Source organism: Dermacentor andersoni, chromosome 6 (assembly GCF_023375885.2).
Source record: "Dermacentor andersoni chromosome 6, qqDerAnde1_hic_scaffold, whole genome shotgun sequence".
Taxonomy (NCBI): domain Eukaryota; kingdom Metazoa; phylum Arthropoda; class Arachnida; order Ixodida; family Ixodidae; genus Dermacentor; species Dermacentor andersoni.
Window position 1 is genome coordinate 98,358,312 of NC_092819.1, and position 11,405 is coordinate 98,369,716.

At 42.3% G+C, this 11,405-nt stretch overlaps 1 protein-coding gene across 4 annotated transcripts in view; it reads right to left on the minus strand.

The window, feature by feature from the left end:
• The window catches only part of LOC126522623 (uncharacterized), an 80,831-nt gene extending 79,769 nt beyond the window's left edge, over nt 1-1,062 (minus strand). The window contains exons 1-2 of one of the 4 annotated variants that reach the window (XR_011895242.1): nt 805-1,062; nt 14-108 (exon numbers count right to left, since the gene is read on the minus strand). The gene's annotated coding sequence lies outside the window, so the exon portion shown is untranslated. The remainder of the gene's footprint in view (nt 1-13; nt 109-804) is intronic. The other 3 variants (XR_011895243.1, XR_011895244.1, XR_008610571.2) reach the window with 3 other exon arrangements.
• Between the last annotated feature and the right edge of the window lie 10,343 nt (nt 1,063-11,405).

Consider the following 11,405-nt stretch of genomic DNA (forward strand, 5'->3'; position numbering starts at 1 on the left):
AACTTGTACTTACGCCACATTTCTTTGAATTTGATGGCTGGCGTCCTCCTCCCCGTCGGCCCCCCGAGGCTTGCTTTCCGGTATTACGCTGAGCTTCCGTCAGTATCACTGGAAGAGAACTTGACAATGAAGTTTCACGCAGTACAGAGACCCGAATTCTGAGAGGATGTTACTTCATAGAAAGAACGCAAAGTGGAGGAATTTCGATTAAGGACTAAGTCGACGACTACACCTTCTGAATGTTTTGTCAGTCTCAGCTCGAAGTCGGTTGCGCAACTTTCTTGTCAATATGCAAGGCATCAGCTTCAGCAGTGCAATATCTACCAGCACTCGGCGAACATCGTCTGTTATTTGCAGTTTACTTTCACTTAGGTGTACTTTGCACAGTATATTATATATGCAGGATATTCGCATGTCGTGTATTCCAGTGAATTTTCGTACTCATGCGTGAATGGATGTCGTCAGTAGTCACTGACTTAGGAGCCGGCAAGCCAATGTCGTCGGGGTCGGAAGCTACTGAAATCCAGAAAATGTTTCCTTACGCATCCTTAGTTGACCGCTTCTTTTTGAAATATTTGTCTTTAGGTTACTGCCAGCAGATATGTGTTTTCTTTCGTATATGCTGATCCTGCCTGCCCTCAATATGTGTCCAATAAAATGCATACATTTTCTGCCATGGGTAATATTTGTACAAGTCGACACCTGCAGCAATGAATTGACAGGCCTAACAGAAGAGATATCCTCTCTTATTGGGTGTACGGTTTCGGGTGTACGGGCAATATACGTCACTGCCACAGAACTTACCTGCTGAGAGAAGAAGGACGGCTAGTATGAGCACCGTTGTCTTCATTGTGGCGTTGTGGGCGCTTGCAACTGAGTCCCAAGACTAAACGGCAGAATTGCGGTAGTCTGTACTCAGGCCGAGTTGCTTTTATAGGGATGCTTTTTCAGAAGGAAAACGTCCTTGCATCTCTCGAGTCACGTTCCAGGATATAAACGAGCGGCTTCGTTAGAAGAGATGTTATCGCTTAAGCTTCTGCGCCAATGTTCGGTAAGGCTGGCACGGCACGCTGCCCTACCAGTTGTTTTCTTATACTTGCTGCGCAGAAAAGAAGTGAAAACAGACTCGTATTGGCATTTAACCAATAATCTGCTATGCGAGAAGAGTTTTTCTTCTTATGTTTTCGATAAGCTCGTCGTAAGCATCGTACGGCCTTGTGCTCCTTACTTTCGCTCTACTTGGTGATGTGTTAGCCTTGTCTTGAAGTGCAAGTGAGTCTGTATTGATCGTTTTCAAAATGATCATTACTCAATCACATTGCTCTGTCGAAGAATTTGGTAAGGTGGTGTGGGGCAGTGACCCTAAAAATTTATTTTTGTGAATATAGGTTTTTCCTTGACGCAGCGCTAGTTAAGTCTTCTGGTACACCTTGAACGTTTTTACACATATATGGGTGCATGAAGGGTGCTTGGCTCGACCCATTTGACAACCATCCTCTCCCTTAAAGGGTAACTTCGAATCTCTCGCTGGGAGAAATGTTTGCTTTCTTGGCGACTTTTCGTGCCAAGTTACCGCGCTGATTACCATGAAGAGCTTTAGAGTGTACTGCGTAACCGTGAGAGAAAGTTCAACACTTGAAGGTGGCTCTTTGCAGTTGCTGCAGGCTTCGCAGTAAAAAGTAGCTGTGAGCACTAGAGAATATTTAAAGAAAGCGAGAAGTTGGCAAGTACGATGAAACACATGTCAGGCTTTTATAACGTCACTGACAATGCTGTGCAAAATGTAACTTGTACTTACGATATTTGCGAAACGAATAAGTACAAGGGAAACCAAGGCGCGCATTTTTCTTTAATTTAGAACTAAATGAAGCCAAAGAATAATGATACCAAGAAAAGTCCCTTTTCTTCATCATTTTCTAGATTTCAGTTTAAACCACAGTTAATTTCCCCGATGCCTTCTTAGGCTTTATTGTCTGTTGGCTTTATTTAGTCATCATTAATCAAAGCGAGCCCCTCAATTCTCCTTGTTCTCTCGTTTACTCATTGCGAGGGTCTCCAATGTGGCAGCCTTGATGTCATTAGGTATAGCATGCGATGGTTCATTAGACATGTGCCCGCTTTCCTATGATCACGTGTTCCGTGACACCATCGGTCAAAAAAGGATGTTGCACATCCGCCCACCTTTGCTTTGAGTATCGCTGGCTAACACTCCTAGGTGTAGATCTAGTAAACATATATACTCAAGTTAGTGGCCGAATCGATAGCCGTCGCCGTAGAACAATTGTCAGGGGAATGCACGCGCAATTCAGAGGTTGTGTGTTCGGGTCCCACCGGCGACAATTTATATTTTCGTCCACTTCCATTTCCCTTTTCTTCGTTATTTTCTACATTCCAATTTAAGCCACCGTTAATTGCTCCGATGCTTTCTTTGGCTTCATTGTATGTTGGCTCTATGTCGTCATGATTAACTAAATCGAGCCCTTCAGTTCCCCTTCTCATTTATTAATAATAATAATAATATTATTATTATTATTATTATTCAAGAATATTCAATGACCTACCTGATCATATATTTACTGCGACTTCGAAACGAACATTGAAAAAAATGTTGAAGGCACTATAAGATATGTATAAATCTACATTCCTCATTCCTTCTTGTATTTCTTTTGTCACTGATTTCAGCTGAGTTTCTGTTTCATTGTTGTGTGATAAACTTCACAAGCTTTTAATTTCTGTACATGTTGCCATTTTGACTTTGTTTGCCGACATGCCGGGCCAAGTCACGCAAGCCACTTCCTTGGCTTTGACGGGCCTGCCTTCTGATGTACGATAATTGTAAGATGGCAACAATAAATATTATTATTATTATTATTATTATTATTATTATTATTATTATTATTATTATTATTATTATTATTATTATTATTATTATTATTATTATTTAAATTTCTGACTCAATCGGCAGATGACTTTGTAGACGTATTAGTGATAACAAAAATCAATGTTTTCCAGGCTTGTCTTGATACGTGTACCTTGCAGGGCTTTCCCGCACATTTTGTCATACGAAACGGGCGTGCTGGCGGAGGTATTGCTCTCTTTGTAAACAACTGTAAAGTTTCTTCTGCTGATGCATCCTTTGTATATGCCGAATCTATGATGGTCAAAGTTTGTAACAGGTCATTTTCTGTCCACCCTCCTGCAGCCTTTCACGGTTTCTTGTAGAGCTTGAGGAAGCTCTGCGGCAGTGGAGCTCAGTGTACCAATTCTGCTTGATCGGAGACTTGAATATAAATAACTTATGTCCTGAAAAAGTGGCTGTTTGTGACTATTTATCTACGTTGTCCAATTGTGGCCTAGAAGGTACAATTGGAGCTCCTACTAGAGCGGAATTAGTTTATAATAGCCTAGTGCTATCTTGTTTAGGTCGCATAGCGGTCAGAGCTCCCAGCTGTTTATTTAGGTCATGTGCCATTCTAGAATGGTTGGCGGACCACTATTTTGTAGCATGCCGTCTTGTATTACCGGACGCGTTTGGAACGCCGTCGGTCGAAACTGCGTCTGGGAAGCGCAAATGCCTTGTCCCTATCCTTAATCAAACCAAGTTTGATAAGCTTATCGGTTCGTTTGACTGGGCATCCTTAACCAAAGATTCGTCGGGTGAAGTGTATGAAAGATTCTGTATACAAGTGAAAAAATTTGAATTACGTTGCACATGACTGATAACTAAGTCGATAAGAAAGGGTCACTGCTGGATGAACACGGAAATTCTTGCATCTATTCCGTATCGAGACACTTTGTGGAAACGCTGCAGAAGAAATCCCAGAAAGCAAGCACTGCACTTAGAATACAAGTCTGCAAGAAATAGAGTTGTTGCTCTTCTGCATGGCGCCACACGCTGTTACTTTTTTTTTTTTTATAAATTCCAGCAATCTTCAAATAATGTAACCAAAACTTGGTCTTTGGTAAATCATCTGAGACGAGTGACTTCCATTTAACGGTCAGTTTTCGGTGCTTTTCAGCAAGCTCCCGCAGAAGTGGCTGATGCTTTCAACAGGCACTTCATTAAAGCTTCCCAAAGAGCTCTCTCTCCATTCACAAACACTCGGTCGTTAGGACAATCCATATTTGCGTCAGCTTTTCTTCCGAAAAATTTTAAGGGTTATCTGGAAGAAATTATCTACAGTTTCCGTCCTAACAAGCCCACTGGATATGATGGAAAATCTTTACACACCATCAGAAGCAATTTCAATCCGCTGTCAGATATTATCTTGCGTATACTGAATGGTTTTTTGGAAGGTGACGAAATTCCAGAGTGTCTAAAAACTGCAGTTGTTTTACCACTACACAAATCAGGGAAGAAAGATACTATTGAAAACTATCGGGCCAATTTCTATATTGCCTGTTATTGCTCAGGTCTTACAACATTTTCTATTCCACACTATGTATTCTTTTCTTGACAAATTTTCCATCCTAACTGGTCGGCAGTTCGGTTTTGTTTCAGGGCACTGCTTGAGGGATTTTCAGATGGACGGTTCTCCGCATTCGATCAAAATCTTTTCACGTGTGCGCTGTTCTTAGATGTAGCGAAAGCGTTTGAATCCCTGTATCATGAAATCTTGTTAAGTAAACTGCATTTTTGGGGATTTCGCGGGCCTTTTTATAACATTCTCCAAAATTACTTGAGCAACAGATTTCAAGTGGTCGCTACCGATGGTACGGGCGTTTTTAGTTCTAAGCTGTCACTGAAAGCTGGAGTTGCACAGGGGTCCATTTTATCGCCATTGTTGTTTAATATCTTCGTTAACGACTTTCCTTTGGCAATTTCCAAATGTTCCGTGTTCCAGTATGCTGACGACACTGTGTTACTGGCGAAACATCTTTCTTACAAAATCTCCACTGAAATGTTGCAAAATAACGTGTACAAGGCAATGCTTTGGTTCACTAATAATGGAATTGTTGTTAATGGCCAAAAAACACAACTTGTTTGTTTTCGCTCTCCACTCAAGACTACTGAAATTAAAATGCCTCTCTGCTTACATGAGTCGGACTCTGTTTCTTGCAAATGTGCGCCTATTCCATACGTGGACTGCGTGAAGTATCTCGGAATCTATCACTTATCACTTATTTATTTTACACTGAGCTCAGTAGCTTGGCTGTTGTTTAATATCAAAAGTATCGCACCCTCCTCTGTAAAAAAGATTATATTACATGCACTTTGTTACAGTGTTTTGAGATACGGCATTACAGTCTATGGCTTCTGTTCGGATTGTTGGAGATGCAGGGTAGACAGGATTATAAAAAATAATTCTTAAAAATGTTGCCTACAATTCTCCAATAGTAACAGTTCCAAATATCTTCCGTGAACTTGATATACCTCAGGCCGACCTCTCTGCATTTCATATCATTAAACTTCTCTCTCTCCCTGGTCTACCGAATTTTCCCTCTTTGCTTAAAGAAACAGTTGTTAAACTTTTTGTAATTCCGCTTTTTGTAGTGCCGCCACATGAGAACTTAGAAAACACGTCCGTTGCGTAGTTCCTCGTTCAGCCACAAGTTATGGTGCGTCCAGACGCTGTGCATATGTGCCGGACCTCTTTTAATAAATTGCCTGACGAAATTTTTAACGCGACATCGAAGAGCACGCTGAAAGTATTATTAAAGCAGATAGGTTGAAATTATCCTACAGCACGTTATTGCATCACAATATTTACTTGTCCAACCTCTTTTGTTTTAAGTAGATAAACCGAATGTTATGTTGTTCTATTCAATTTCTTTGTCATTTGTTTTATTTGTTTATTCGAATCTTCTCATTAATTTATGCATTTTTTTTTTCTTTCCATGTCTATCATATTCCTAGGCACGGTCCTACAAGCCAACTGAGGCTTACAGCGGCCTGTTTGTGTTGTTCTGTATCTTTTGTGACAACAAACGTTATTATTATTATTATTATTATTATTATTATTATTATTATTATTATTATTATTATTATTATTATTATTATTATTTTTAAAGAAGTGTACTTACGGCACACTTCCACGGTGGTGGATTTGATCGCCGTCACATCCCTTTTTCTTGTCTCCAGGGAACACGCGGAGCATCACTGGAAGAGGGCTGGCCTCGCAATGAAGTTGCACACAGTGCGGAGACCCAAATGCTGAGAGAATGTTACTTCACACGAAGACCGCAAAGTGGACAAGGGTAAGTCCCCTGAGTCTCAGCCGCAATTTGGTCGCGCTATTTTCTTGTCACTGTGCATGCGCATAAGCTTTAGTATCGCACTGTTTACTAGCAGTCGGCGAACATCGTTTGTCACTTGCAGCTCAAGTTCACTTAAGTGTTATACTTTGCACAGCCTTCAGTAGGTCAGTCTATTGCTATCGAAGGTTTGCGCGTTTCGTCTGTCCGCGGGAACTTTCATGTCACACGCATGAACGGACCTCGTCAATAGTCGCCGTCTTATACGAGTCGCCACGCCAAAATCATGGGCATGGAAGCCACTGAAAATGCTTTCTTAGCCTACAGGCTTTCTTAGCCTACAGCCTCTTTTTCAAGCGTTCTTCTTGCAAATATTGCGTACACGTATGTTTTGACGAATATATGCTTATCCTTCTTGCCGCAAAATACCGCCAATAGAAGGAATATATTTTTCGCTCACTTGGGTGACATTATAAAAGCTGACTTATGCCAGAGCATATAATCTTAAAATTTGCAAACCTAGCTAAAGAGAGAAGTGTCGTCCCTTGCCAAAACAGATCTTCAAAAGACTTGGCGGCATCAGAACTCACCTGCTGAGAGAAAAAGGAGGGCAAATACGAGCGCCATTCTCTTCATCCTGGTGTTCTCGGTGCTTGAAGGTGACTGGCGACTCAAGACAAAAAGCCACCAGTGCGACGGTCCCCACTCGAACCAAGACGTGTTTATAGGGACATTTTTAGAAAGCGATAACACCCTCGCATCTTTCGAGGTACCTTCCAGAAAATGCGGAGTAGCATCTTTAGAAAAAGTTTTATCTCTTAACCACGTGCACGAATGTTAGATATAACCTTGGCACGGAAGGCTGTCTAACCGGCTGTGTTCTAAGGCTTGCTGCGCAGGATGGCAGGAAGTGAGAATACACTCGGACCGGCACGCTATATATGCAACGTTTACTTCGGCGCGTTTCGGGTAAGAACGTAGTAAACGTCGTCCGGGCTCTTGCGCCTTGCTGTCACTCTACCTGGTGATGTGTTAAGTTTTTCCTAATATATTGATGATTATTATTGATTATTACTCACTCATTATGTCTTATCATAAATTGGGTAGGATGGCGTCAGGCGCAGATATTAAAAGTGTGTTCATCCTTTTCGCCGCGCATCTGCCGCAGCGTGCTCTGGTAGGACAAATTGTTTCCTACGCACTCAACGTTTCAACGCTCTTATGACGGAATAAAAAGGTGCTTGGTTTGTTCTCTATAATTAACACCGTCAACCTTAAAGGATGATTATACAAGTGGACACGCGAGCCCTGCTACCGGCATGGCCCCTAATCAATTCCCCTTCACAATGCAGGCGCTGTTTTTTCCGTCAGGCTGCCGACGTTTTGCTGCGAAACGCAATTACCTCCTACACTGCAGTCACCGGTTCAACCGATGATTCCGGACATCGTGAAGAGCCATGCCTTCCCCAGATACGCTTTCACCGGCCGACCTCTTTTGCCGCAGAGCAGCAGCATCCTCAACGGCTCCACTCCGCACCCGCGATCTAAAAGGTCGCTTCCGTCAATTAGGGTCAGCGGGCACGTGAGCAGTGCTACCGGCGTGGCTCCCAATCGATTTCCCTTGACAATGCAGGCTGGTTCACAATCCCCATTATATTCTAAACGACCTAATTTATTGTGTTTGCTACTGTTCCAGCGCTCACTGGTGTTGCACGCAACTTTCAGTAAATGTTTTCAGACAAAACCCGGTCCCAAAACCACTTCTGAATCCCTTCTATAAACCGAGTCGCTCCCTGATGACCCGGCAGAAGAAACGAAGGATCTATTTCATTTCACTAAGGATGTACAACGGCCAGAGAAACTTAAATATTAATATTAGTGGCATAAACAAAAGACTAGAAGGGCTCTAACAGAGAACAAACACATTAGACCATTACAACCAGCAACTCTATAGGCGATGCAAAGTTGTCTTGAAGGGCTTGCCACTAGAAATGTTTTCTTGGAATTTCGTCTCAATGAACAAGAAGACCGGTCGCGCAGCGGCAACCTACTCCTTTACGACCTAGCGTACACCAAGGAAACTTGACAACAAATTTAACTTAATATAGTAACAGCTATCCGGTTTTTGAAGCCCTTGCTTCAGACCTGGCTTAGCGAGCACACAGAATTTGCTCCTTAGCGCCGAATAAATGTCGATCCGTAATTGTAAAGTTCAGTTGTTTTGAAACCAAATAAAAGCTTCTTTCGACACGGAACTTATTCAAAAAAAAAAAAAAAACATAACTGTAAGCGAAAATTTTTCGCCAGCCACACGCATCGCACGAAGGAAGCTTTTCGATTTCGGCAAAAGCCAGGCTTCTTCTGAGCCCTTCAAAGTTCGCCACGATAACGTGTTCCTCAACGGAAAGTGCTAGATTTCTAGCACTGTTTCTGCGACCATTCAAAACGTCTTACACCACTAAAAATGACAATCATTCATACGACCCGTGCGTCATCGTAGGTAAGCAAGAAAGGTTGTGGCCGTATGTTCTCATCACGTCCTCCCATATACGTCATGTTCTTTAACATTCTCAGCATTCCTAATAAATATAACTCCATATCATACGCAAAAGGCTCATATGGTACCCATAACACTGCTTTAATCAAGACTTCGTTGCCATCTCATGTCAGTGACTATGAACTTTTGCGCTGTGTACAAAATGTTACTGCATGCCGTTCCGATCGCACGACGCGTGGGGGGGGGGGGGGGGGGGGGGGTTTCCTAGCAATATCTAAAGACTTCTTTCCATCTGCAATCGGCGTCGTCAGTGACCTCGAAAGAGTTTGGGCTTCCATTACCTTTGTTCTTAAAGACCTAATACTATGTACGTTCTACCGCCTTTCCTCTACAACATATTTATTTACTAATGAATTCCATGACGCTATTGACCATGTTCGCAGCCGCTTTCCCTTTAAAACAATGCGTAGATAATTTCAACTTTTCAAAACTTGCGTAGATCATTGACCCATCCTCGTTATCATCGTTTGCGCAAGAACCTAACGAATATTTATATACGCGCTCTCTCTTTTTTCTTTTCACAACTGGTAACGGATCCTACGACATCCTGTGGCAATATAGCGAATAACCTTGACCTAATTTTAACATCCCATCCAGACCTGATCTCTTGAATCACCCATTCACTTGGCATAAGCGATTGTCTCCTTCATTTCCCTTGTACCTCACCTAGTCCCAAATCCAATAAACAGCGGAAGACGATACGCGAATATAAAAGGGCTAATTTCTATCTGATACCAGAGACCTCACTTTATTTCTGCATGTATTCGGATATGATTTCGCCAATCATTTTATTAGAGTAACTGGGAATTGTTTCTAGCTACAGTAAATGAATTAACCAATGTATATGTACCAATTGGCATTGCTACTTCTTACCCTCAAGCATATTGGTATGCCCCACATTAAGCGCCTTGCTAACCGAAAGAAACGTTTTTTGTCGCTTGACCACGAACTCAACCACTGAATCAAGATCGGCTACTCACAATACAGCATCTCACGATTGTGTGACTTCAGTAAAGCTCAAGCTTGTTAAGAATAATTTTGATGCGTTAGCATTCTTTGTATACTTCGCGTACTTTACAGGCGCTATCTATCTAATTATGTTTGTATGTTCGTATCTAACGGTTCTCCTAACCACCTACGTGGCTCACTGGGCAGTCCGTGGTCGAATGGTTTGAGCCTCGAGCTGCCGTACTCAGCCATACCCAAGAATTGCGACCATTGCTCCTTCGGAAAATTGTTGAACTTCACCGTAGTACTTTAGCGTAACTCTATGCGCCACATCATGTTGCCCACTGAGTTACGTAAGTGTATTGCGGTGAAGTTAATCATAATTTCGAAGGGGCATTGTCCAATATTCCTAGACATGTTCCCTGAAGAGATTGAATTGCATTTGTCTTCAACATTGCCCTTTAATGGTCGCTTCTTCCATTTTATTTTCATTAACCTCCTCTAACCAATTGTCGCGATTTCACCCCAAATCGAATTTTAACTCCTGAATCCAAACGGGGCGCTTAAGCGTGAGAAACCCTGATTTTGACGCTGTGTGTAGTCATCCAGCCAAGGTATGTCGGCATGTTGCCATGTCTGACTCAGAAAAGATAGCTTTGCCCATACTGAATCCAATGGCGGTTAACACTCCAAGAAATGCATGAGAATGCGTGCACTGAGATGAGCAAATAGCAGTCGTCGTTGCCTCCGAAATACTGTTTTACAGACTGCCATAAGGCGAGAAGTGGTTCACCTGCCGAGTCAAAATATGCGCAGGGCGAAACTTTTACTCAGAAATTAAAAATGTGGGGAGACAGAAGTTTTGGATATTGTCACTTTAGCATAGAAATGTTATCCCAAACGTAATCGGTGTGCGCGCGGATAACTAAGGGAGGCATTGGTTATGGAGAGAGTGAGCAGGCGGAAGCACAATCGTAAAATATTGAAATAACAGACTAGTAATTTAATTACATGGAACGTGGCGAGTAGCGACGACGTTAGCCGCGCGTGCATGTAGGTGCTAAGATTTGAAGAAACGTACACTTCACTCTGCACGAATGGCGGATCCACCGCACTAGCTCGTCACAGAGACATGGTTGCATCAACAAACAACAAAAAGAAGTTGTTCCCGGTGAAAAGCTAAATGATTTTTCGGGGGACCGGCAATGCAACAGCTCGTGCGTGATATTACGAAGCTGCGCCGTAAGCCCGGCCCAAGGCTTCACTATACGTCGGCTGCAACAGCATTTATGGCATGTTCCATTATAAACCCCGCGTGGCGGTGCCACCGTCGTACTTCATGCGCCTTATAGTGCGCTTACAGAACACAATATACTCAAGAGAAAGCGGGATTTTCTTTTTTTTTTTTTTGAAGATATCGTCCCATGTTCTTTCTTCTTTTTTATACATGAGAATCAACTTGCATCGCTGGTCAAATCTTATTGGCTAAATGTCTCTTTACCTATGGCAGGCCTCTCCGTAAGAATCGGTTTACGAAATATAGGTAGACAGATTTTGTCGGCCGAGCTAAGTCGTGGTAGTAGTAAAGAAGTTTGGTTTCTTTGGGCAGGTTAGCGCTGTACTCCAGGGCTTTTTTTTTTAATATTACCTATCAAGAAAAATTTGATGCTATGTCCATGCGAGTTTCCTAAAGGTGCCTTTATAG